General features: G+C 48.0%; 1 pseudogene; it reads right to left on the bottom strand.

Moving 5' to 3' along the window:
- Positions 1 to 6,167: 6,167 nt before the first annotated feature.
- On the bottom strand, positions 6,168 to 22,987 carry LOC145534263 (tripartite motif-containing protein 64-like; annotated as a pseudogene).
- Between the last annotated feature and the right edge of the window lie 3,829 nt (positions 22,988 to 26,816).

Below are 26,816 nucleotides of genomic sequence, written 5' to 3'. Positions count from 1 at the left end.
CAGGGGTCAACCCTGCACAGAGGTCTCCTCCACCTGGAGGACAGTGACCGGCTGAGGTGGCTGGCAACTGCAGTTCATTAGAGGCAGCTGCTGTTTGCGGGGAGCTCAGCGATTCCTCTCAGAATCGATGAACCATGGAAAAGCTCACCCTCGATAACTGACTCACTTGGCTCGGCTGCGGCTTCCCGGGATGCCAGGCTGTGTTGTCACTGTGTCTGTATCCAAGTCTTCCTTGGAGAGTCTCATGATGCAGTCATGAAGATCAGCATGGTCTCTGCTGCTGTTTCCAGATCTGCGTTACCGGAAGCCTGTAAATCAAGCCCCTCACTGCTTCCATCCCCTCACTTTCCAGAAAAGTCATAAACAGGGAAAGAAAAGCGCCCTTGCTGCAGCAACCCGAGGGTGTGGACTAGATGTGGTGCTGTGCCCGTGAGTCATCTTCCTCTACGCTCCTTCCCGGGGATGCGCTTGCAATAAAAGAAAACCCACCTCTACCCCCAAAGATGCAGTGAGCTGAACCGATGGTTTCTGCTTTCCTGCCCTCTGCCCTCACCATGTCCCCTCTAGAGTTCCAATCCGCTGGACAGTCCCTTTATGCAGCACGTGGAGTCCCCAAAACCCCAATCAAGCAAAATTCTCTTCCATCAAGTCTGATTTTAAGTATCCTGGGGGAAGTAGAAAGCTCTCTCTTAAAAAATAAATAACCCTTGTAGTTGGTTGGAAGTTTGAAGTTTCGGCTGCTTTCATGTCCGAGGACATGGGCATTATCTTAGATTCTTAAGGCCAGTGTTTCCTAAAGAATAATAATTGTTAAGAGGCACGTAAGGTATTCAAGGTTACTGGAATAATTCCCTCGGCTTTTACCTTTCGTTGGCGGTTTCCCCCCAGACTACTGCTTTTGGCGCCCTCCTTCACACCTTTTTTGAGATCTCTACTCAAATGTCACCCTCTCGGGGTATTCCCCCAGCCCTCCAACCTACTAAGCCTGTCGTTTTCAGTCTTGACTGTGCCTTGGACTATCAGAAAGCTTCAGAAAACACTGATGCTTCCTAGGTCCCACCCCAGAGCTTCTGACTGAACTGGTCCGGGGTGTACTGTGGGCAGTGGGACTTTTGGACTGACTTTTAATTACTTTGGATTTGATGCTTTCCTTTGAAGAGACTTTCATGGAGACTTTATCACATTGGCACGATTGGTTAAGTCAAAGACCATTGGTGATTAAACTTTATCTCCAACCCCCTACCCCTCTCCCCACCCCAGAGCTTGGCTGGAGGGGTTCTGAATATTCTAACTTAATCACAGGGTTGAACTCCTAGCAACCCAACCCCATCCTTAGGTTCCTAAGAACTTTGCAAAGTCACTTCATTAACAAAAGACACCTTTATAGCTCTCAATGCTTAGGAAGATGCTGAAAAGGGTTTAGAAGCTCTGGGCCAGGAATGGGGACAAAGACGAAATATATACTTTGTGTAAATCGCAATATCACAAAGTTGCACAGAGCTATGGACAAAGCTTTGCAGGAGAACAGTGGCACACGAGACCTGTATAACACACACGAGGGCATCTCGGAGTGCCTGCCCTTGGCCAAATCATCAAGGGGGCACTCCAGGTGGACGGTTTTGGAAAAGGAAGGCAGCTGCTTCTGCAACTTCCAGTTCTACCGAATTACAAGTGGCACCAGTTTCTAAACGTGAGGAGGTGTGCGCCTTACGGGTCCAGCCCTGATCGCAGGGACGCTAAGCCTCTGCCCACGTGATCTGAGGTCAGGAGACCCAAGGGTTCTTTTGTCACAAAACACTTTCTTCGTCTTTCGTCTTGCACCCAGGAAGTCAGTCTTCCAGTGAGAATGTTGCCTCTCAAGATACAATGCATATAGGTTGCCAGGGAGGATCACTCATGTCATCTCTTCACATAGGAAGCTGGAAGGGAGTCTGGCAATGGGGCGGAATGATGCCACCCTCTGCACAGAGCTGTTGATGTCTTCAAAGTGTGGATGACATCATTAATGCCTGATGACAATCTAGGAGAGTCATCTGGCATCCGAATCCCCCTTTTCTCAAGAAGGAAGCTGAATGTGGAGGAGATGTTCGATGAGTTACCGGGGCTGTTTATGACACAGCACCGGAGCCAGCAATCTTTTTAAAATTGTGGTGATATTATCATATGTGAAACAGAACACCATTCCAGGTTCGATGCATGAGACAAGTGCTCAGGGCTGGGGCAATGGGATGACCCAGAGGGATGGGATGGGGAGGGAGGTGGGAGGGGGGTTCAGGATGGGGAACACATGTAAACCCATGGCTGATTCATGTCAATGTATGGCAAAAACCACTACAATATTGTAAAGTAATTAGCCCCCAACTAAAATAAATAAATTTATTTTTTAAAAAATTGTGGCAATATTGATCATATAACAATAATATTGATCTATAACAATAATATTGATCTATAACATTACATAAGTTTCATGTGTTGGTCAGTCATACCCAACTCTGCAACCCCACGGACTGTAGCCCACCAGGCTCCACGGGCTCCTCTGTCCATGGAATCTCCCAGGCGAGAATCCTGGAGTGGACTGCCATCCCCTTCTCCAGGATTCGTGTGTCCACCATGAGAGTCTGCCTTCTGTATACACTACAGTCTGCTCACCATCATGTCCAGTTTCCAACCAACTTGAGCCCCTTTTCCCATTTCACCCTCCCCCACCTTCTTCCCCCCTAGTAACTACCATCCTGCTCTCTGTATCCCCCAAGAAAAGCCCTAAAGCCCTTGCGGATCTGAGCCCCAGCAACCTCCAGGAGGAATACTGAAGCAAAGAAGGGGAAGGCAGCAGGGCCCCGGCCCAGCTTGGCTGCCCTTCCCTCCATTCTGCTGGGCTCCCGCTATCACTCACCCAGAGCTGGCCTTCGGGGTCTTAGGCCTCAGTGCCTCTGGCATGTTTCCTAAGACAGAAATACCTCCTGGGTGGGTCACTCCGCTTGTCAACATTAACTTCTCAGGGTGCTTACAAGATGCCTCACCAAGTAACTTTAGTCTGTTCTATTTTTATTCTTCTATCTGCATTGCATAACAGTGCAAAAGAATGGCCACAGTTTGTGCAAATACACGCCTATGTAATAAATAGTCCTAACTGCACAGCATGTGAGCGGGCGGCTCGCAGGTCACTCTGCTTTCTCCCAAAGTCGTGAGTCATCCCTTCCCCGGTTTCGTAAAGACCAGGATGCTGGTTCTGACCACCAGACACCCTTCATACTTAGTCTATGCTGGGATTTGGGTGGGGGGCTTCTGCCACTCTCCAGAGCCCAGGCTTCACCTTCTACACCCCCACTGCACTGCGGCTCCGGGGGTCACCCCTCTGTCTGAGAAGAAGGTTACTGTCACAGGCCACTGAAAGGGCTGGGGTGTGTCCACACGTGGCACTTGGGGAGGGGCCCAGCCAGTCTCAGGCATAGATGGGCGTCTGGACGTCGTCTCCTGGACACTCCAGGGGTCTGAGCAGGTAGCTGTCATGGAACAGTCCCTCTGCATGACCAGTAAACAGATCATGTAAGTCTTGAAATGGTCACAAGTGCAGCGCTGTAGGCTCAGCCTCCAGGGGTGCCCCATGGTATGCCCCTCCCCAGGCCCAGTCCGCCCAGCATCCCCAGCTGCCCCTCACCCTTCCCCTCCCCATTCCTCGTGCTGCTCCCAGCCCGACGATCCTCCCTCTCCCTCCTCCTGGCTGGGAGAAGAAAACTGGTCTGCTTTTTTCCTTTGATTCTAAAAGACCTGTTTGGGGAAAAAGCATTAAAAACTGTACTTTCATTTTGCCTTTTTTTTTTTCCTATTCCTACTATAACAATCCGTTTCTCCTCAAGGCTGCATCATATCTGCCTCCTCACTACCAGAACAGTCCATATGGAGAAGAAAGAAAAAAGAAAGCACCCTCTATCTGTTCCCTCTTCTTCTTTAGAAAAATGTATTGATCGCTCAGACATGTCTGACTCTGCGACCACATGGATGTTAGCCCACCAGGCTCCTCTGTCCATGGGATTCTCCAGGCAGGAATACTGGGGTGGGTTGCCATGCTCTCCTCCAGGGAATCTTCCCAACCCAGGGATCGAACTCGGGTCTCCCCCACTGCAGGCAGATTTTTTGCTTCTTTAGAATCAGGACCCAATTTTGTTCAGAGAGGAAAAGTGCTTAGTTAAAATACTGTGTTTCCCAGACTCTCTTGCAGCAGAGCATAGTCCTGGCTCACAGTTCTGACCAATGAGGTCTAAGTACTCACTGAGGTGGGGCTCCCAGGAATTTTCTTTAAAGAGGATTCAGTTAGAGTGCAACTGCACTTTGGGCCCTTCATCCTTGAAGACTTTCCCTCCTGGAACATGAAGTTGATAGCTGGAGCTCTAGTAATCATGTTGCAACCATGAGGACAGAACAGAATGGACACCCAGAAAGACATAAATTGCTGAAGACACCGCAAATCTGCTGCCCCAGACTCAGGCTCTTTACCTCCTGATTTTTAATTAAAGGAGAGGAAAAAAAAAATCTTCATTTTTGTCTAAATGACTTCTTACTTGATACATCCTTTTATATAAGATGTTCCTCTTAAAAAATAAAGCTCTTAAAGTCATTCAAAACAGAATATCTTGTTTACCAGCAGCAGGGGTGCTCAGTTCTGGCTGTGCATTATTGTCACCTGGTGTGCTTTCAAAATGTCAGTGCCTGGGTCCCCCTCAGAGATCCTTAGGTGAATTGGTCCGGGGCAGAGCCTTAGGCAATAGGATTTTTAAAGCTCTCAGGCTGATTATGATGTGCAGCCACGGGTCCCAAAACTCTGCTGTTCTAGTTTCCAAGGCAAGAATAATTGGTTAATTGATTCCTTCTGCTGCTCTCATTAAACACTAATGGGCACCTGGTGGACCATGTCCATACCCCAGTGGTTTATCAGCATCACCTGCAGGGCTGATTAAAACACAGGTTGCTGGCCCCACCCCCAGAGCTTTGGCTTTACTGGGTCTGGGGTGGGCTGGAGAATTTGCATTTCTAACAAGCTCCCAGGAAGTCGTGTAGTAGTGAGGGGCCAGAGCGATAAAACCAGGTATCTTTCTGTTTTCCATCCCCAGGCACTTCCTCTCGTGGGCTTTTCCTGCTCTGCCGCCCCTCTGGGCCCCGAATGCTCTGGTTTGCTCTACTCCTGTGCCCTCTTTGGAAAGCGAAACATTAGCTTGCTCCCTCTGAAAGGACTTTTAGGCAGTACCTCCCTAAAAACTTAGGCCAAGATCCTTCCCTCCTCTGTCTGAAAAAACCTTCACTGTCTTCCAAGTTCCCGCTCAGAGGTCACCTCCTCCAGGGAGTCTTCCTTTCAGCCCCCATGTCTGTGCTCCCAGAGGCCCTGGTCCCTCTGTCTCCTCGCACTTGAGTGCAGCTGCCTTGTTGAATCCCTTTTCTCCTAAGACAGAAATACTCTTTCTCTCTCTATGCCTGAGATTCAGCTGAGGCTCCAATACTTTGGCCACCTGATGCAAAGAGCCGACTCATTGGAAAAGACCCTGATGCTGGGAAAGATTGAGGGCAGGAGGAGAAGGGGACGACAGAGGATGAGATGGTTGGATGGCATCACCGACTCAATGGACATATGTCTGAGCAAACTCTGGGAGTTGGTGATGGACAGGGACGCCTGGCGTGCTGCAGTCCATGGGGTCGCAAAGAGTTGGACACGACCAAGTGACTGAACAACTGCCCTTGTCTCTGTCTTGCTCCTCCTCCAAACACACTTTGGGGGACTGTTGGTGTCATTTCACTCGGCAGGAGCGGTCTTGCCGGCACCCCAAGCCGCCTGCCCTTTCCACCTCTTGTTCTGAAGTTCCTGGTCACGCAGTCGTTCCTCAGAACGGTGGTGCTCACTTGGGGTGATTTTGCCCACCATCGGGAGCTTTGTGCACTTCTGGAGATATTTTTGGTGGTCACAACTGGGAGGTACTACCAGCCTCTACTGGGTCCAAGCCAGGGATGCTGCTCAATGCCCTACGTCCTTTGGACAGTTACCAACGACAGAGAATCCTCTGGCCCAAAATGTCAGTAGTGCCGAGGCTGAGAGACCCTTCCCCTCTAAGGGCTCCCTGAGAGTGGAGAGGCCCCTCTGCCCTTTGCCCAGCAGTGCTGGGTGTGTGGGTTAGTGCCGGTCAGTCTGGAACACAATAGTTCCTAGTTTCTGGGGGTGGGCTGAAGGTTTCTCCAGCACCAGTACAGCTGAGAATCCTCAGGCTGGTGGTGACGGTGGTGATGATGGCAAACTCATTCTGAGTTGAGGCCTGAGGTCCACGAGGCAGGCCGTCCCGGGCTCGGGCAGCTGAGCGGAGCTGGCGCCTCCCGCCGCACCTCAGAGAGGGAGGAACAGCAGCCGTCTTTGCAGGAGAGCTGCCGGGAAGGAGAACCCTCACAGAGCTGAGGAACTGGCAGAGACAGTCTCAGAAAGACTGTGCCTGGGTGCCCTCGGAGAACCTCGCCATCAGGAACCGAAGCCTCTGCCCCCATCGCTGCGAGGCCTCAGCTCAGTGACTCTGCGAAATCGGTAGGAACCCTGGCAGGAAATGGATCCTGGACAGGACATGCACACGAAGAAGCGCCTGGAAGCTGTTCTGCCGGATCCTGGCTGGCAGCTCTTTTCAGACGAGTTTCTCTGACCTGTGATGCGGTGTGTGGGGCTCAGAGCCGCGCTCCGCACTGCCTGGAAGAAATCAGCCTCTGTGGGCCCGCCCCCGGGGGCCCCGGGGCCTCAGAGGAGGCTGTGGTTTGTCTCCAAGGTTTCAGAATGTAGTGTAGAAGGTAGGATCCTTCCAGAGATGCAAAGAGAACGTCCCAGTGGAACCAGCTGAGTGTGAACACACGCGTCTATCACAAGATATTGGAGAGCAGGTGGTTCCCCACAGGAGGGCTTGAAACGCAGACTAGAGGCCTTGTTGTATGCTTAGCCACATGACTATTGCTTCCAATCAGAGCTCCTTAGCCCTCAGTGGGTCAAGGACCCTCGTGACGGTTGGATGACAGCACTGGACCCTCACCCGAGGAAAGTGCATCTATGCATAAAAGGTCATTGTCAGCTTCGAGGGGTTGGAGGATCACCCTGGTTGCATCCCTGGATTCGGGATTTAATGCATCCATCCTCAGGACAAGAGAAATGCCAGCATCTCAGGCTGGCATCTGGCAAGAGATATCCACAGAGCAGATGTTCAGATGATTAAAGACAAGGTGTTTGGCAGGAAAAGAGGCCAGTGGATGAGATAGACAGGCAGCCGCATAATTGTAACAGTATGGATATTGGCCAAAATGAAATATTGATTAGCAATTATATGGTCCAGTGAGTGGGGACAGGTCCCTGGAGCCATGCATGCAATTCTTGGCTTTACCAATCATTTATGTAGCCAATAAATCTTTATCACAAACCCACTGTGTGTGAGCTGAGGATACAGCAAGGTTCCTGTCCTTATGTGCCTGACCTTCCAGGGTGGACACGGAAAGTAAGCAAGTGATGTCAGGTGGTGAAGAGTGTTATGATAAAGGGGGAAGGCATCACTGAAATGACAGCTTTGAGCAGATACAAGAATAAGGTGAAGGAGTGAAGTGTGCATGTGTCTGGGAGAAAGGCTCTGGACAGGAAACAGCAGGTGCAAATGTCCTGGGGCAGAAGCACACTTGGCATGTTTGAGGATCAGCAAGCTGGTGGGTGTGCCATGGAGTGAGCAAGAGGAAGAGCAGGAGGAGATGAGGTCTGTCTCTGAGGGAGGTATGGGATCCTTGGGTTTTGTTCTCAGTGGGATGAGAAGCCATTAAACGATCATGAGCAGGGAAGTAATGCAATCTCATTTAGGTTTTTAAGATGAATTGAGCGCCAGTGGAGAAGGTGAATGGGCATGGTCAACATTCTCGTGATAATATTAATAATAGTCATATTCTCTTTTATCAGACAAGTTATTCACTCTTCCTTGATCTTGATGTGGGGTCAGCAAACTTTTTCTGTAAATGGTCAGATAGTAAATAGTTTAGGCTTTGTGGACCATATGGCCTCTGCCATCTCTACTCTGCTCTGCCTTTGGAGCTTGAAAACAGCCATCGACAACAGGTAAATGAATGAAGCTGGCTGTGTTCTAGGGGACCAGCCATCCCAACCTGCCTGGGACAGAAGGGTTTTCCGGAATCTAAGAGTCGCCTCTTTCTTAGCTCAACTGAGATAGTGTGGGCAAGTGGGGATGGTTGGCGGATTCCAAGAAACCTTTGTGAATGCTGAAATTTGCATTTCATCTATATTTTACACATCATGAAATAATACTCTTTTGATCTTTTCCCCAGTACTTAAAAAAACATAAAAGCCATGCTTCGCTCACACAAAAACAGTCTGTGTTTGACCCATAGGCTGCAGGCTGTCAACCCCTGGTCTTGAAGACCCATCAATGACAGGCACGATCATGCATACCTGCCCTTCTCCTGTGTTTCCCCCTCCATCGGGCCGCCAGGGGTCCCAGCCCCTGCAGGCCACCGTGTTCCTGCCACACCAGCTGGCTTCATGTCTTTGTTCCAGACTCCATTCCGCTTGAAGACTTGACATGTGCTATCCTCCCTTTTCCTGAGAACCCTTCCCTTACCTTTTCATCTGGAGAAGGAATAGCTCCTGCTCAGAGTGGAAGTTACATATGACTCTCTGCTTTAGACTTTCTCATACACATGCCCTTTGTTTTTTCTGCCCCAAGGTTGACCGGCAGCCTCTGTCCCGGCCTGGAGTGAATGATGCTCCAGTGGGAATACAACTAGTTCTCTGGCTCAGGAATCCAAACTGAGATACAGGGAAGGAGAAGTCACTCGGTAGCATATGAAGAAACTGAAAAGACACCCCGTGGAGGCAGGCAAGCAGAAGCCGTGAAGCAGTAGGGCCATGAGACCCCAGAACTAGCAGAACATAGGAGTAAGCAGTAGTTCGAGTTGAGCAGAAACCGTAGGTAAGGGTGGAGGCAGAAACGGCAGCAGGAAGAGCAACCGCTATGATGGCTGAGACTTGATTTATATATACAGTCTGTGGGGGTGACCAGACACTCCAGTCTCTGGGGTACTCTTGAATCCTGACTGTCTTTCCACTTTCTGCAAGGCCTTGCCTTATGACTGTTTGGGGGCTCCCATGTGATTCCTGTCCTCTGCCATGTAGCCCCTTCCAAAAAAGCTCCCCCCAGCTCAGTGCCTTACACATAGCAGGTATGTGTGTGATGTGAGAATGTGTGTGATGAGAAATTTGTAAGAATCTCATCACTTGGGATGATCTAAGAAAAAACTGCTTCCTGCAATCAAAACTTCCTACCACACCACTTACATTCTGAGGTGATGATTTGTATCCGCTTTCTTGGATGAATATAGGGCTCTTCCCATGTCTTCCACAGTTGAGCGCACCAATCGCTGGAATTGCTGAGCAAAGGATCCTATATCTGGAAGAGCCTGGGCTCATGGAGAGACACGGGCATGTGTGTGCTCAGTCACTCAGACCTGTCTGATTCTTTGCGACCCCATGGACTGCAGCCCACTAGGCTCCTTTGCCCTGAGATTTCCCAGGCAAGAATACTGGAGAGACTTGCCATTTCTTTCTCCAGGGGATTTCCCAACCCAGGGATCATACCTGGGTCTCTTGCATCGTCTGCATTGGCAGGCAGATTCTTTACCACTGAGCCATCTGGAGAGCCCAGAAAAATCTCAGATACAGGTTGGTAGGGCGCTGGGAGGGGGACCCTAAATACAGCAGCTGCCCATCCAAAGGTTGGGTGAGAATCTCTCACTTCTTTGCATCCAGCAGCTATTGAGAGCCAAGTGGGAGACAGGACATGATGTCCAGAAGACAGCAGCCTAAAGAAATGAGAAGGACTTTAATTGGCTCTTAACTGGGCTAAATGTGCCAGAAAAGTAAAGAAACTGGTTCTCCAGGTGGAACAAGATTAGTTCTCATCTGGCAGTTTAATGGGTTAGCAGACACTCAATAGAACAAGCTCTTCCACTCCTCTCCCTCTCCGCCTCAAGCCTTTGAAAACTCATTTTATCAAAATTAAAGCTAGATTCTGCTGTCAGCTGCTGCTGCTAAGCCACTTCAGTCGTGTCCGACTCTGTGCGACCCCATGGACTGCAGCCTGCCGGGCTCCTCTGTCCACGGGATTTTCCAGGCAAGAGTCCTGGAGTGGGTTGCCATTGCCTTCTCCTATACAATCACTATGTTACATTAAATAACAATTGTGCTTGGACACACTCAGGTATCCTGTGGCCTCACATGAGGTGAAGGGCAGCAATATCCCCAGAGAAGAAACTCCAATAAATGGCCCGAGAAATGGACAATTCGTGAAGATTTAAAACAAAGGAAAGGTATCAGAGGGGAGGAGAAGGGCGAAGGAAGGAAACTATATGTGAGGGAACTTCTGAAAACATCATAGAAGCTCACAGTTCCAATGTCATAATCCAGAAACACTCCAATCTTACCCAGAGGACTTTTCACAAACTAAACTAAGGGTGGGGAGGTGGTGGACAGAATATACTGACTGTTCACCTTTGTAGGAAACAGAAAAAAATGCTTCTTCAGCACCAATACTGATACTGGTATCGCTTGTCAAGATGCTTTTACAGACCCCCAGAACCCAGCTGGAGGACTGTGCCACGTCCAGCTCCCAGTAATGCCTCCCAGAGGTGAAGGCCCGAGATCCCCAGGCCACAGCACACGCCCCCTCGCCCCAGGGCTGTCTGGACGCCCCGGGGTGGTCATCCTCAGACATCATACTTGCATCATCGAGGATCGCATGGAGAATGGTCGTTGTCTGACTCAGAACATTATTCACTCTGATGTTGTTCAGCATGTGTAGGAATCCAGAGACAGGCCAGGAAGGGAGCTCTGGGTTCACGGGCTGAGGCTTCTGCATCTGTGCCAAGTCAGTTGTTTCCGGCACATTTTCCAAGCCCGGGAGCAGCTCCGTATCCAGCTTGCGGCACATCCCAGTCATCTCTCTGTACATTTCTTTCAGACTTTCTCTCTGTTGAGTCATTCTGCACACAGTCTCCTTGAGTTGTAGACGAATGTCCTTGGCTTCTTTCTTCAGGGCCTCCAGATGCAGCTGCTCCTCCTCCTGGAGCAAAATGTGTATCCTCTGGTATTCAGCTGCAATCATCAGCTTCCTTAAGGCCACATATTCCTTAAATGACTGAGTTTTTTCATCTTCCTGGTTCAGAATGATTTTCATTTCTTCTCTCATTTTCCATAAAGAGCCCATTCTCTCCAGAAGTTTCTCCTGGGATTCCTCAGCAGCCCTGTGTATCGGGCTGTGGCCGTGAGCTGCGTGCTCGGGGCGTTCAGAGCAGGGGCCACAGAGCAGGGTCTGGTCAGCCTCACAGAAGGGGCCTTTGGCTTCCTGGTGTGTCACACAGATCTGCTCCTCAGAGCTGTGGTCTTGGTCAGCTCTGGCCTGTCTGACAAGGGAAAGCAGATTCTCGAGGTCAGTATTGGTTTTGAAATCGGATATCTCTGATATTTCACGGCATTCAGGGCAGCTCCTTGGAGTCTAGCCTTCTTCCCAGAAAAGGCTCAGACAGGGACAGCAGAAGTTGTGCCCACAGTTTATGGAGACGGGATCTAGGAAGTAGTTCATGCAGATGGAGCAGGTGACTCCCTTCCGAGGCAGCTCCTAATGAATTAATTTGGAATCCTCGGGTGATGAAATCCTTGCCAACCGGAGCGGTTGTGATGGGCAGGGACCAGTCCTGCCTGCAGGGGGCAGTATTGCAAGCAGAGAGCGGTCCGGGCTCAGAGCACTGGGAACCGGGACGCTCGCCTGAGCGCTTTAGTTGGAGGTCTTAGCACTGGCGTTCCAGAAAGAAAGGAAAAGTCCCAGGTGAATGAGATTTTAAAGGAATTTTACTTACCTCCTTGGAGAAATTTAAAATTCTTCACATACACATGCACTACAAATATACAAGCACGCATGTGTGTGCACACAGACACACATGCCCCTGCCAAATAATAAAACGTGTTTCTTTCACTTAACAGGTGATCTTTTTTCTGAGGCTGTTTGGCTTTACTTTTGAGAGGGGCACGCCCCTCCAGATAAATCCCAGGTTCGTAGTTCCACTGCTTTCTGGGCAATTGCCAGGAAACGCTTTGGAGACAAAAGGCAACCCAACCTCTGTCGAGCTGAAAACATCTACACTGCACTTGTCAAGGTCACGACTGAATTTCTCTTTAATCGGATGGCTGCCTGAAGCCCCCGAGGGCTGTGTCTTACCCTTATTCATGCCTTTCTCTCACACCACAGATGGCGATTCATCCTTCTTCCTTCCCGCCCCCCCCATATCCCTTCTCTTTCCTTCAAAGAATCTTCAGTTCAGCTCTGCTCCCTCATTTATCTGCGTCCTCACGAGACTGTGCAGTCTATACACTATATTCTGGGAGATGACCTTAGCTCTGCATTCTCAGTGACCAGTTCCTACTCCTGACGTGTAGTAGGAACACATGGTTGATGCTGGCTGAATGAATGTCTTCATCTTGGAATCCTATGCAGAGTGTTTAAATATTCTAAATATATGATAAATATGCATCACAAACCTTTTTTTCCCCCCAGAACACATAGTAACCTGCTTTCTAAATTAGCCTAACGTATGAGTGGACCCTTGGGAATGAATTTCAGTAGCCATCCACATTTGGTGAACTTCTGTGCAGTTGGAAACCCTCCTTTTCCTTCAGAAAGCTGGAAGGAAATGGAATATTCAAGGGAAGAAAGTGGATGCTCCCACCAGTCTGCCTCCCCACAGTCCCTAGGAGCGCCTGCCATGGCTTTGCCCCCAGAGGCTTCCTTGAGCCCCGGCCAAAGGAGGGGGAATGGACAGGCAGACGGGCGTCTGACTGCTGGCCTCGGGGCTGGCTCTTCACGACAGGGAAAGAGGCAGGGGTGCTGTGACAGGAACTCAGGCTGCATCGTGAAAGAACTAACTCACAGCTCACCGAGCTCCTGTGAGAAAAGTTCTTCACACACGTAACTGAAGAACGCTCAAATCCAGCCCCCAACTCCTCCTCAGGCCCCTCAACAGATCCCGAGCTGCCCCTGAAGCTGGCAAGTGGCGAAGTAAAAGCAGCCAGATCTTTCCCTCACAGCCCTGCCACCCAACCCAACAAAACGCCCTGAACCTACGACCTGTGGCAAGCAGCCCCATCAGAATACATGAGTGATTATTTTCCCAACAGTAACTAAAAAAAAGTATAACCTTAAACATTCAGGGTTTCTCCATCTGAAAAGACATGGAGGGCGTAACTAAAGTCTGTGGTGCCCTGTCTGAGGCTCTGTGATGGTATCTGGTGCCTCAAGGCCTCCATGTCTTCATCTGGGTGATGACCCAACAACTCCATGGAGAGCAGCTGGGGAAAGGGACGGGGCCTTTTTCTCTGTGTCCCCAGAGCCCGGGACAATACCAGACACAGTCACCACACAAGCCTTGTCTGTCCAGCGAATGGGAAGGATGCAGAGAAAGCGCGTCCTCACAGACTGTCCTCCGAAGTCTAGAATGCCCAACCAGGGGGGTCTCCTTGAAACCTGAGGAAGACAGTTCTCAGGTGAACAAAAGGGTGGGGGACGTGACATGGCGTCTCGCAACTCAGTCAGCAAGCGCCGCTTGACTCCTATTCATGCCCACTCTTGGTGGGTGATACTCAACAGACCACCACGGGGATGAAGCGGCCAGGCCAGCGTCCACCTCGGCCACAGACGGATGGCATGATGGCCTGAGCATATTCCTTAACCTTCTGGGCTTCCATTTCCTCACGGAAACAAAGAGGAAATGGGTTTCCAGTTCTAACAATATACTGTCTTCTGATTCAAGGAAGTAACCAAGCAGAAAACGTAGATTTAAGAAGCATCGGGAAAAAAAGTGTAGGATAGTCTTCTATATATGGTAACTACACAGACCCTCCTTGGGGCTGGATGGAGCACTGGGCAGGCTCTCAGTGGCAACAGGCACATTCCAGGTACCCACTGTTCTAAGGTGAAAGGATTCACCTCGCGAAGTACAGGCCTATCTCCTGGGGGAAGAAAACATCTTAACGTGGCTGCCTGGGCCCTCTGCCCACGTGGGATTTTAACAGCACTTCCAAGTGAACCCTTTCATCTTGCAAATGACATTCGGAGTCAGTAAGTGTCCCTGGGATGCTCTTTGCAGACAACTAGCAGTAATCATCCCAGTGGGAGCTGGAGAGATGCACGCTGGGCTGGCAAAGGAGGCTGTGATTAGAGATGTGGGTGTCAGGCTGGAGGAGACGTGGCCTCACTACGTGTGCCCCTCACAGACCTGCAGGAAGAATGGGTCCCCAGCCCTGAATGTGGCGCAAACTCAGGCAGCAACTGCAATGAGCTGTTATGTGAGCCAACCTGGCTGAAAAGATGCAGGTTGTGCTTTCTGGGGGCTCCCTGTTTAATTCCATCTGAGCAAAATCTCCAACTTCCCAGGTGGCTCTAGTGGTAAAGAACCCACCTGCCAATGCACATAAGAGACACGGGTTCCATCCCTGGATCGGGAAGATCCCCTGGAGGAGTAAATGACAATCCACTCCAGTGTTCTTGCCTGTAGGATCCCATGGACAGAGGAGCCTGGCGGGCTGCAGTCCATAGTGTTGGCAAGAGTCAGATGCAACTGAAGTGACATAGCATGTACCCACAAGCCAAACCTCAGGGTGAGTGTGAGTGAGGAGGGGCAATGCATGAGGCCGTCCTGGAATTGTTGAGCCTGTGAACGCACTCTGGGGCTGGCAGTGCCTGGTGGTTGGCTGGGTCCCTAAGTTTGCCAGTCTGTGTCTGAAGAGTCTGGCCACCCACTTCCTGATCCCAAGCTACTGCTTAGATGTTCCTTCTCTTCCCTTATCTTTGACTTCCCAGTTTCAGGGTTTCATGGTATTTGGCTTTCTCTGCATCTGGAGAACTCACAGGGAAAGATCATCCTATGACTTAACCCTCTCCTATCCTACGGGCTTCCCTGAGAAAGCAGGTGGGGGCCGAGAATATGGATCCAATACTGGGATGTTAACCCAGCTTCCAGGCAGCCTCAGTCGTGAAGCATGAGGTTTTGTGGAATAACCAGGTCAAGGAAGGATAGTAGCTAAGGGACAGAACCTTAGATTTAGGAGACCCATGTGAGCTGTACTCGCATGACCAGACCATTCCAGAACCATGCCCGGTCTCAGTGGATACTGAGTCTCTGTGGATTCCAGTCCTGGCATCTTTCTTCTGCGTTGTCTGGTCAAGTGAAATTGCACAGGGTGATCCGTGTAAAGTCACGCTGTCAACTCTCCTTCAATTAGCATGCCCTCCAGAAAAACGCGAAAAAGAAATATCAGTGTGTGAATTATTTCAGGGGGGTCTGGTTCCCCTCGAGCGTGGACAATGTCAGGAGGGAGGAAATGGGAAGGGAAGGAGCTGCGGGTCAGATAGGAAAGGACCCTCCTCTTCTCTGGATGGAAGTCCCTCAGGACCTGTGCTGTGTACATAGGCATGTGGACTGCACTCACGTGGTCCTTTCCAGCAAGGAACTTGGGAATCTTTTGCAAAGTTTTGTTCATTTGATTCCCCCCAAAACGTAACTGGAACAATTAGAATGGTCCCAGATAGATCATGAGCCAGTGAACATCCATTAGTTTAAAAGCATCCTCAGTGCCTAGGGCAGTGCCTGGCACAAGGTAGCCACTCAATACATGTTTACTTGATAAATGAGGGGTAAATAAATCAGAGAACTGACCTCTGACGGTTGCTCCAGCCCCTTTCAACTTGATTAAACCTGGTGGTGGTGTGTTAGTTGCTAAGTCGTGTCTGACTTTTGCAACCCCGTGGACTGTAGCCCACCAGACTCCTCTGTCCCTGGGATTTCCCAGGGCCTGGCACTGGAGCGGGTTGCCATTTCCTTCTCCAGGGCATCGTCCCGACTTCAGGGATCGAACCTGCATCTCCTACATTGCAGGTGGATTCTTTACCACTGAGTCACCAGGGAAGCCCCTGATTGAAGATGTATGTGTTCATTTAGTCAAGTCACCCAAGAGAAGTTTTAGCCCAGCATAGACAGAACCTACTTCTTACTTTAAACGCTTCTCAGAGAAAGAATGTGTTTCAAACCAGACCACCCAATTGGTCCAAGTATCCCAGGTGCTACACTGGGTTTAAAATGCTCAGATTAGCTATGACAGCCCATATGTAGTTCATGTAATTTCCTGATGGAAACTCACTGAAACATAAGGAAGAAGGACCTAGCATACAAATTCAGTAGTCAGCCTGGTGACTGATCAAAATCAGTAGGAATCAAACATGTTCTAGAATTTCTGAAAGGTCCTTTAGGCCATGTATAAATTTATTAGAAAGTTGTCTTCATGATGACAAGTAGAAGATCCACATATCTTAATTTTTTACCTATAAGTGTGTGGTTTACAAACTCTAGATTTAAACCAGTTTTAGTTTTCCACATCTACCATTTTCCTATCCATTTCAACTCAGTAAGCAGGGGTTGAACAATTACCACAAGACTAACCTTGTGCTTGGGTGCTCTGGGGGACGCTGCAATCACTTTATTGACTTGGGAAAACACAAAGACTCAAAATCAATTAAATTATTTAAAACAACAGCATGAGAAGAGGCAACAGTCACGTGACATGTTGGTTATGAGCACAAAAGGACCAGCATTTCCTCAGTAATGACACAGGACTGGGAGCACTGCTGTAAGATGAACTTTCCTGCCCACACCAAGCAGATGTCAACACCTTCAGGGCGTGGAAGGATTGCCTAACAGTAGCTATTTAGTGTGATAATGGCGTTTGATAGTTTGGACACAAACACCATTGTCACACTCCACAGCTCTGCTAAGGGACATCGGTAGTCATGGAAGTGTTAATTTCTCCTGCACCTTCCACCAGAGGCTCTGAGCATCATCAGGGAATCTCGTCAGTTTCAGGAGAGACCTGAACAAAAAAAAAGGGATAACATGTCGGGAGCATCTTGAGCGATGGAGAGAAATAAACACATTGGACTTCCATGTTCTGGAACAGACAAGCTAATAAAGGGATCCGTTGCCTGTGATCTGCAACCACCCACAACAGGAAGTCCTCCCCCGAATGGGAAGGAAGACTTCCTGTGGAAATGGGTGGGAAATCTGTTTGCATCAATTTTCTGAAAGGGCAAAGAGAGAAAAAGAATCCCTAGTGGGAACTGATTTTAGAAAACAAATACTTAGTGGAAGACAACATCGTAAACAGTAATAACACGACTGGAGTAATGGATCCTCCCTGACTCGCTCCCTCACCGTCTAACCCAATCCATCATCAGTAACTGGGGTCAACCTCGCAGGCTGGGAACAGTTATGTTGCACAGGGACCTAGCGTTTAGACAAGTTGTAATCCACTCTCAGTACGGCTGTTGGATACAGAGGCGTTCAAAGGGGCTCAGATGTCAAATCTCACTCACGCAGTGGTTTCCCATCACAGTAGCGAGTGGGAGATGGGGGAGGTGGCGGGCAGGGAAGAGGAGGAACGTGCAAAGAGAGAACTATTCCATTGTTGTTAGTAATTCTCCTTTTCTAGCCAAAGGGAGCCTCCTGTGAATAAATCCCTCCTGGTTTACTTGATTTCCTGTTAAAAATGGTTTCTGACTAATATATGAACTCCTGCCCACAATGGAGCATGAGAGGAAGTAAAGCATTTTATCTAATCCTTTCTTTCCCCCAAATGCTGGAAATGGAAAAGGATGGAGGCCAGTTTACTCTTTCCCCCAGGATAACTGAGGTGTTAACCAGAGCCTTGCTTTGGGCATAAAATCAACCCATTCTTAATAACTGGAAAATGAACCCTTCTGCATTTTTTTTTTTTTCCAGTAAAAGTGCCCCTTATTCACAGGCAGGCCTTGAAACTGCCCTCTTCAACCTGGGCTGTGTGGTTGTGAGCATACCATGAAAGCCACTCAGCTTCCACGGGGTCAGAATGTTGATCCCTGCCTCTTTTTTCCTTTCCAGTTTTATCGAGATATATCACATATTCGTTTCAGGTGTACAACATCAGTGGTTTTTTCTTTTTTAACTGTTGATGTGCTCATCTTTCCATTAAGGACTGACCTTTCTTTCCTGTCTGTGACTCTGGATCACCTTTACAGGGTGCTGAGCGTCAGCAGAGTCCCACCTGGCCCGTGTGAGGTCTGCTCTCTTTAGGGGGAATTCTCCCCCTGGACACCGCTCCCAGGACTCCCACGCAGGCCGGCTCTAGAGTTCCAGCTGACCCCGATCGCTACCACAAACCCCTGGCACGCTGGATGCGGCTGCTTACGTGACTAACCATCTCTGGTTTTTCCCTTCTCCTGATGACTTAGCCAGGTTCATCTGCTTTATCTTTGCCTGAGGGATGTAGAACAGAAAGCCCCTCTTCTCGGTCACTCCAGAGATGGTGAGAGGCTGCAGAAATCTTAGCTTGGTTGGAAATAATCATTCACTAGTGACAAAGGTCCTGGTAGAACACACTTGGAGGGTTGTCTACCAGACAGACTCCTGAGGTCATTTCACTTCTCAGAGCCTCCCAGCAATGTCTGACCTCACTCCATGTCTCCAGGGGACCCCTGTGTGCCTCAGTCTTTTGTTAACCTGCAAAAGACAGAAGATGGAAGCGTAAACAGGGAAAAGGAGAGAGGAGGCAGTGAATGTGTTAATGGTAACTCCTCCTCTAGATAAACCTCGATTTCTTTGGTCCAGGAAATTCATGGCCAGGAAAAAGTCCTCAATTTTGTAGAAAAGATTTTCTTTTCTACTCATTTGTAGAAAGGTTTACCTATCAGGTTGTCCACAAGGGCACTGTTTATAAAAATAAAAACTGCAAGCAACTGTCCAATTATAGGAGAAGTATGACATATTTACAATACATCTAGTCATTTAAGGTGATGTTATAGAAAAATGGTTGTTGACTTGGAAAGAGATTCGATGAAGAAGTAGTTTGTAAAACCATTTCAAATGCCCTTTCTGTGAAAACTGGTGTATACGCCTGGGGCAAACACATCAACTATTAACCCTGGCTATGTCTGAGTGGTGGAATTACAGAGTGGTTTTGTTTCTCCTTTTGGGTCTCTGGATTTATTAATTCTACAATGAATGTAATGCTTTTGTAATGAGAAAAATAATTAGAATGTAAACATCTTTAAGAACCTTTTTTTGGGGGGGGCGTGGATTTCCTAATAAAAATTCCTTCTTGCAAAACACTCCCCTGAAAATTGGGAGGTTAGAATTCACCCTATTCCTGCCCTGCTTGCAGCAAGCGTGAAGTTAGCGCTGCACTGAGGCATGGAGCCGCAGGCTAGTTTCCCAGCAAATTATTAGCAAAATGCTTTATTATACAGTACAATTATTTTATGGTATTATGGCATCAATCAAACACATTTATTGAGTGCCTATTATGTTCTTGGCCTTGTGAACAATTTTAAATTATAACGGCCATCATCTTTTATTACTCCTTTGGCTTCTGCAGGAGTGGTTGAATTCTGTCCACCTGCAAAGCAGTTTAAATGGGCAAGTCGAATGTTGTCATTTTCTTAAATGCCATCCAATCATATGTCACCAATAAAAAAATTGCAAGTGGTTAATGCCAGGATCTACTTGGATATAGTTTTTAAAATTTACGTAGTCACTTCTCATTCTGCAGGTTTAAAAAAAACTTTCATATTTTCAAATTTAACCCCTGAACTTAAATAGCACCAGTTAATGAAAAACTGAAAGTAGTTTATAAGCTGGTTGGGAAATACCTATGCCTGCTATTTCCTGTAAAAAAATGATCCTTAAAGGTAGAGGGGTTGGAAATTAATTCAGGGTGATGCGTCCACACGCCAGCAGTTTTTTCACAGCTAGTAAACGCCTTGGGGATCTCATTAAATTTCTCTCCTCTGATCTCAGCTCCATCAATCTCCCACCATCTCTCCTTGAGCCTTATTTCCTGAGATTTCCTGAGAGAAGCTGAGTCCCAGGCATTCCTAAATGGCTATTCATTAAAATGAAATTTCTGAGCAGTGTCCTGGGTTCCCCTCCCTCACCTTTCCAACCTGGACAGAATCTCTAGATGTTTCTAGTTGCCATGGTCAATTCAGATTGCCGTTTTCCTGTTGAGCTCACGGGTATGAAAATCGGGAGACTGGATTTGCTCCTTTTTAAAGTCAAGGGTTTCTTTTCATCAGTGGGGAAGAGGCAGGAAGGGGGAGTTCGTTGAGAAGGAGGCCTTCACAAAGCTTGATCCTCTAGTGAATCCACCGTCTGTGAGGATTCTGTGTGCATCACAGCTCCCTGTAAGATGTCTTGGATTTACCCAGTACCCAGAATATCACAAAGCTCTCTGCTTCCTCAGGTCAGATCTGGGCATGAGCAGCCTGTCCTGCTTTCACTGTTGTTTCCCAGGGTCTGAGAACATTCTAGGGCCAACTCCAGAGGGCTGAGAAAAGAGTGCTTTGGGGACCACGCAGCGTCACTTTGTTGATGCAAGCCTACCCCTTGAGCACCTAAAAAAGATTCTTAAAAAGCAAGTGAAAAATGGAGATGGGCTTTTTAAAATTCCACATTTGCATTTCCTGTCATTTCAGATAGATTTGTTAAACACATCAATTTGATTCTTGTAGGCTATTATAGTCTAGAAGACAAAAGAAGTCAATAACATATGCCTGAGTCTTGTCATTCTGAAAGCACATGGAAATTTTAAAATAGAATGTTCTTTTCAATAGAGGGCAAGGAAGTACTTCTTTTTTCACTGAAATCTACCTTTTGTTCAGTTGTTGTTCAGTCGTGTCCGACTCGTTGTGACCCCAAGGATTACAGCACTCCAGGCTTCCCTGTCCTTCACTGTCTCCCAGAGTTTGCTGAAACTCAAGTTCATTGGGTCGGTGATGCCATCCAACCATCTGGTCCTCTGTTATCCCCTTCTCCTCCTGCCCTCTCCTGCCTGAAATCAGAGGAATCTGGAAAGCTTATGCACGAATCTATTATGCCCGCTATCACCAACCAGAGCTGAAGAGAGAATCACTGAGCAAATTCTCAACCAGGTTGGGGGTCTCAGTAGACTTTTTAAAAAATATTGTTTGGCTGCTCCGGGTCTCAGTCGCAGCATGTGGGATCCAGTTCCCTGGCCAGGGATTGAACCCTAGTCTGCTGCACTGGGAGCTCGGAGTCTTAGCCACTGGGCCACCTGGGAAGTCCCTCAGTAGACTCTTTAAAGAGAACTGCTGATTTCTGGAGATTCCTAGGAACCAGTGTCATTTCTATGCAGGTGCCCAGCTAATTCCAGTGCTGTCCGGGGAACAATCCTCGTTGGACAGAGGAAGAATTCCAATGTTGGAGTTTTAGAAGTAGAAAAACAAAATATAGGGAGCCTTGTGGTCATGCTTGCTCTGAAAGAAGGGAAAGGGGAGAGGGTTTCTGGTCAAATAAACGTCCCAACACTAGTTATTCTATTGGTAGAATCTTGTTCAAAGGCCTTTACGTTATTGCTAAATCAGACCATCATAAAACAGGAAATGGCTTCATATATAGCCACTCCAAGGCCAGAAATAAAAGCCCATGACCCCTCCATGTGCAAAGTCACTTCAGTCCTGTCCAACTCTTTGTGACCCCATAAACAGTAGCCCACCAGACTCCTCTGTCCATGGGATTCTCCAGGCAGGAATACTGGAGTGGGTTGCCATGCCCTCCTCCAGAGCATCTTCCCAACCTGTGGGGTCGAACCCACGTCTCTCACATCTCCTGCACTGGCAGCTGGGTTCTTTACCACTAGCTTCACCTGGGAAGTATCTTCTCCTTTCTCTCCACTGGGTGGGGAGAAGAATCTTTAGGAAAGTCTCTGGTTTTCTTAGGCTTTCTGAAGACACAGAAGAATCATGGCAGATGAACTAAAATGTGGTGTGGGGAACATGACTAATTGCTCGTGGGGTCTTTTTAAACACCTGAGTGGCACCTCACCCCCACTTCTCAAAGTCAGTGCTCCCCCCGCAAAGGAACAGCCTGAAGCACATAGAGGCCTTGGAAGATGCTGACACTTGTGTGGGGAGGCACTTACCTTCCAGTCCACGCGGGTGTTCTCTCTGCCCGGGGCCCCTTCTCTGCCAGTGGGATGTGCCTTCTGCGGGCCGTCTGGGGGCAGCTGTGGGCACCAGCCCTGAGCATCTGTGGGTTTTAAGCCTTTCCCCGCTCCCTTTATGGGATCCAGGGGTTTAAAGTAAACAAGTTTCTTTCTCTTTCTGATAAGTCACATTAAAGGATCGATTTGGAGGGAGGGAGGGAGGCCACAACCTTAGCCCTTAGTCATCGTCACCTTTGGTCAAGCTCGCTAAGCCAGGCTGGATGGCCCTCACCCCTGCCGAACACATTCCCCTCAGACACGCAGGCTTAAACCTGTTTAACTCTTTCTTCTCAGGACCTCCTCAGAATTCTAGCTCTAGAAAAGTCCCCTGATCCTAGGAGCCTATTAAACATACCCTTGGCTCATCCTACTTCCAACTCTTGACCAGCATTTGGAAGCCAGTCTCACACTCCTCTTGAACCAATCGTTTCTGACGTAGTTACAATCTACTTGTTTGTTCTCGCCAACAATTATTAAGCGCCTCCTTATCTGCTCAGCTCTGGTATCACAACAGTGAGCAAGACAAGCGGAGTTTACATTCTGTATTTTTTTCTTTAAAAGACAGATAAAGAGAGACATGCAAAAGTAATAACATCAACCACCACTGGAGGCTGTCCCCTCCCCCACCCCTAATGCAGGGGGTCAGCAGCTGTTACTTGTTCAAGTTGCTGATCATTTCTTTCCCTCCTCAGGCCACTTTGTTTTGCCTTCCTACCCTGTGAGAGCAAGCTGTTGGTTACTCTCTCTGGCGATAAATGCCGTCTGGAGTGAGGGCTGGTTCTTCTGGTCAAAGCTCATGCACCTCTGAGGAGAGGAGGCAGCCTTCACTAGCCGGTAGGTCTCCATTTTCCTTACGCCTACGTGTGGTTATCATGTTACGTCTCAGGTTGAAGTGGAAGGGCGAGCAAGATGTGCTCTGGCTTTTCTTTTTCTTTCCTGAGAACTGATTTCAAGGAATGAGCCCCGAGGTTGCCTCTCTTTTCAGGTCCCTTTCCTCCAACCACTTGAGGTCAAACTGGGCGCTCGCTCCTAGGAGAGACCAGGGGTCCCAGGAGGGCTGGGGCCTCGCAGAGGCTGGATCACTCACATGGCGGAAGCCCCAGCTTCATCCTGAAACGGGGGAAAGCACTGCAGTGGGCCCTGGGGGGGTCGCCCAGGCTCCAGCTTTGTTCTCCGGCTCTGGCCTCACTGTGATGCATCACCAACCTGCCTATGGTAACTTGCTTTGTACTTTCACTATATTAATTCTTCCAATCCATGAACACGGTATATATCTTTGTACTTTCAAAAGCTGCTTCTCCTGGTTTCAGGAAACATTTTTTTTTTTTTTCATAATTACTGTTAACTTTTCACCTTTTCAGCGAGACGGAATCTCAAGTCTCCCAGTATAGATATTCTTTCAAACAGCAGGAAAGTTCCCCCCGACTCCCAGGCCTCACCGCACAGACATCCCGGTCACTTTCACCAGCTTCTCTCCGTCTCTGAAAGTTGATGCGTTTTTCCCGACAGTTTTCCTTTCGTTTGGAAAACCAAAATGAAGACAAACGTTCAACTTTCAGATGACTTCCTTTGAATTCCCAGCCATGGTACTTGCAAGGGTTTTGAATTTCACAGAAAGAGTACACTTTGCCCTATTTATAATCCTAAAACAAACTTCTTCCTGCAAATCACAGAATCTCTGCCTTGGCTGCTTTAAAAAGATCTTTTTTATTTTCTTTTTTAAATTAAAGCGGGTGCATTCTTTTAAGATAAAATAGATTTGAATCCTGCAAGGTTGAAGTTCAGTGTGGCATGTCTGAAATCCCTAATATTTGTACTCAGGTACAGGCTGCAAAACAGAGAAAAACAAAATCAGGTAACTTTCCACTGGCGCAGCTGGAAGCAGGCCCCGCCTGCTATGGGTAAGTGACTGGTTTTCTCTTCCTGCCTGAACTGCAGGCTTTTTGAAATGGAAAAAAAAAAAAAGTAATCAGTTCCAAAAGAATGCTAAACTCTTGCCATGAAGAAGGCTGAAGTTTGAGAACTGGAAATCCTGGGTCTCATTCGAGATTCTTTACCATTCAAATTTTTGCCTTTGAAAAACACACTTTATATTTCTGAGTTTCCTCTGTGTAGCAAAGCTGAGGATACTAGCTTGTCATTTGTTCTGAAAGCTTAGGTGACCTAGGAGGTGAATTTATTTTTATTAATGAAGAGAAGAAAAAGATGGATACAGAGAAATTACCAAGGTCTTGAACTGTATTGACTCACTGTTTGTTTATTGGGCTAGTAAAGAAAGAGGCCCAGAGAGTTGAATTTACCATGTGAGGGAAAGAGAATCAAAGCTACTTTCAAACCCATGTCCTAATCCAGGACCCAGGTGAAAACAATGTTGACAGTGAGTCCTGGTTTAATCACTGTAGTCCCACCACCTTCTCCCACTAAAGGTCCTGCTCTTACGGGTGGAAGTGGGCTCAGAATACCATTCAGCACGGTGGGGGCAGGGACCTGACTCCTGAGGGGGCAAAGAGGATGGTCACCGTTTGAGTGAGCCGTACCTACTCCCAGAGTGCAGTTGCAAACTAGTTGCAGAACTTATGCTACTTCTGAGCTAAACATTTCAGCACTTGTCCCTGGGGAATAGGAGTTTTCTGCTTAACCTGAGTACCATGATCAGAGCTATATTGACAGTAATTCTCTAATTGTTGTTTAGTTGCTCAGTCATGTCTGACACTTTGCAACCCCACGGACTATAGCTTGCCAGGCTTCTCAGTCCATGGGATTTCCCATAGCATCTAATATTTAGCTCATTTTCAAATTTTCCCAATTATCTCCAAAATCTCTTTTAGAGCTCTTTTCTTTCTTTTTAAAAGCTATGATCCAGGCAAGATTGATGCCTTGCATTCGGTTCTTCTTTCCTCACTTTTCTAAATCACAAAAGTAATCTAAATGCTGTCTGGCACTCTGTCAAAATGTTCTGTTTTCATCCTAATTTTTCTGAAGGTTGGCCACTCCTCTGGGACTTTTAATGAGACAAGGTGTAGAATGCAGGCCCTTTACCCTTCTGCCTGGCTTCCCCTCTGTCCTCATGGCCTTCCTGCTCTGAAGATAAGCAGATACTCTCAGAGTAAATCTTCCTTCAACATCAAACAGGAATCTTCAATGAGTCCTCATCCATTCATTAACTCAAGAAATATTTGTTGACCACAATGTCCACGGCAGTATTCTAGATACTGGGTATGCAGAAGCAAAATCCACTCAACCAACCAAGAAAATCAGACTGAACTGCCCTCTCCCACAGAGTTTACATCCAAAAGGAGGTGAGCCATAAACAAAATGAAGTCAGAAGCAGGTAGTGAGTTTGAGGAAGGACCCAGGTTGAAAGAGTGATGGTCGGGGCCCCACCGTTTGAACAGAGAAGAGACATGTTAAAGAGTGAGCCATGAGGAAGAGAGTTTCCAGGCAGAGGGACCTACCTGCTCAGCTGTGTCTCACCATGGGCAGTGCAGTGGGCTCAGGGGGAGTCAGAAGGTGAGGCCGTGTGGCCTCAGGCTCATCTGGTATTTAGAGCTCCAGTGTGGGCTTGGCTAGCCACTGTCCACAGTAGGTGGACAATAAGTGCTTCATTTTAATTACGTTTATTACAGTAACCAAGAGACAAATTGGAATTGGAAGAATTATTCAGAAATTAGTTCCACCTCAAGGTCATTTCCTAATTAATTGAATCTAGCAATTTTTCAGATATGAACACATCAGATTTTCAAGATGGTAAAGTGTGGGGGGAAACTGTATCTTTCAAACACCGCGACATACAGTCATTTGAGTACCTTTCCGTCTGCCTCTTTATGTTTGCTCATGATTTACACAGTGTAGTTATCGACCCTGGAGTTAAACTGCCCGGGTTTAGATTCCAGCCCTCCCCCTAACCAGCTGTGTGATCTTCAGAGAGGTACTGAACCTCGCCGCACTTCAGTTTTCTCATTGGTAAATTCGTCTGAATAATAGTACCTGTTTCATAAGGTCATTGTGAGGATTTAGTGAATTGATATATATAAAGTGCTTAGAACAGTGCCTGGCACAGGGTAAATAAGCCCTGTTAAGAGTTGTTATTAAATCCTTAGAACATCTTTGAGCTATTTGCTGATTTTAAAATGGAAACGAGAATCATCAGAGACACAGCTAGTACAGGTCAAGGCTGGGACTTGAAGCTCAATTTTTGGGAGGCAACTCTGCTGTTCTCATCAGCTTCCCTACCTACGGAGGCTGGGTTTCAATACCCGTGACTTTGTTTTCCAAGAATAACTCAGAATTCTGGGCACTGGGGACAAACTCTTGCGCGTCACACTGTTTATGCCCCGGTCCATGAGCTCGGTCCAGGTGCTCCGTCGTGTGTTACCACCCACTAACCTGTCACCTTGAGCATTGCTACTCTGATGAGCACAAGAATGTGGAAGGACAGAGTGAGCCCCTGCTGGGGCTCAACAGGGTTCCCTGAGAATTGATCTCGGCAGCCACGAAGCTCTGGGCCTCTTTCCTTGAAGGAAGTAGTGCTTGTGACTCCTTCCTACAAGGAGCCCAACACCCAGGCCAAACACTGACTCGCAGACACAGATCCTCAGGCTACAGGGGCCAATCCAGCTCTTCCTCTTGCCCTTGGTGACTTTCAAGAAATTCTGATGGCACCATCTTCTCCCAT

This window comes from Giraffa tippelskirchi, chromosome 14, assembly GCF_054371585.1.
Source record: "Giraffa tippelskirchi isolate mGirTip1 chromosome 14, T2T-mGirTip1v1.2.pri, whole genome shotgun sequence".
Classification (NCBI taxonomy): Eukaryota; Metazoa; Chordata; class Mammalia; order Artiodactyla; family Giraffidae; genus Giraffa; species Giraffa tippelskirchi.
Note: the sequence above shows the minus strand (reverse complement) of the source record. Positions and strands in the feature narration are given on the sequence as shown.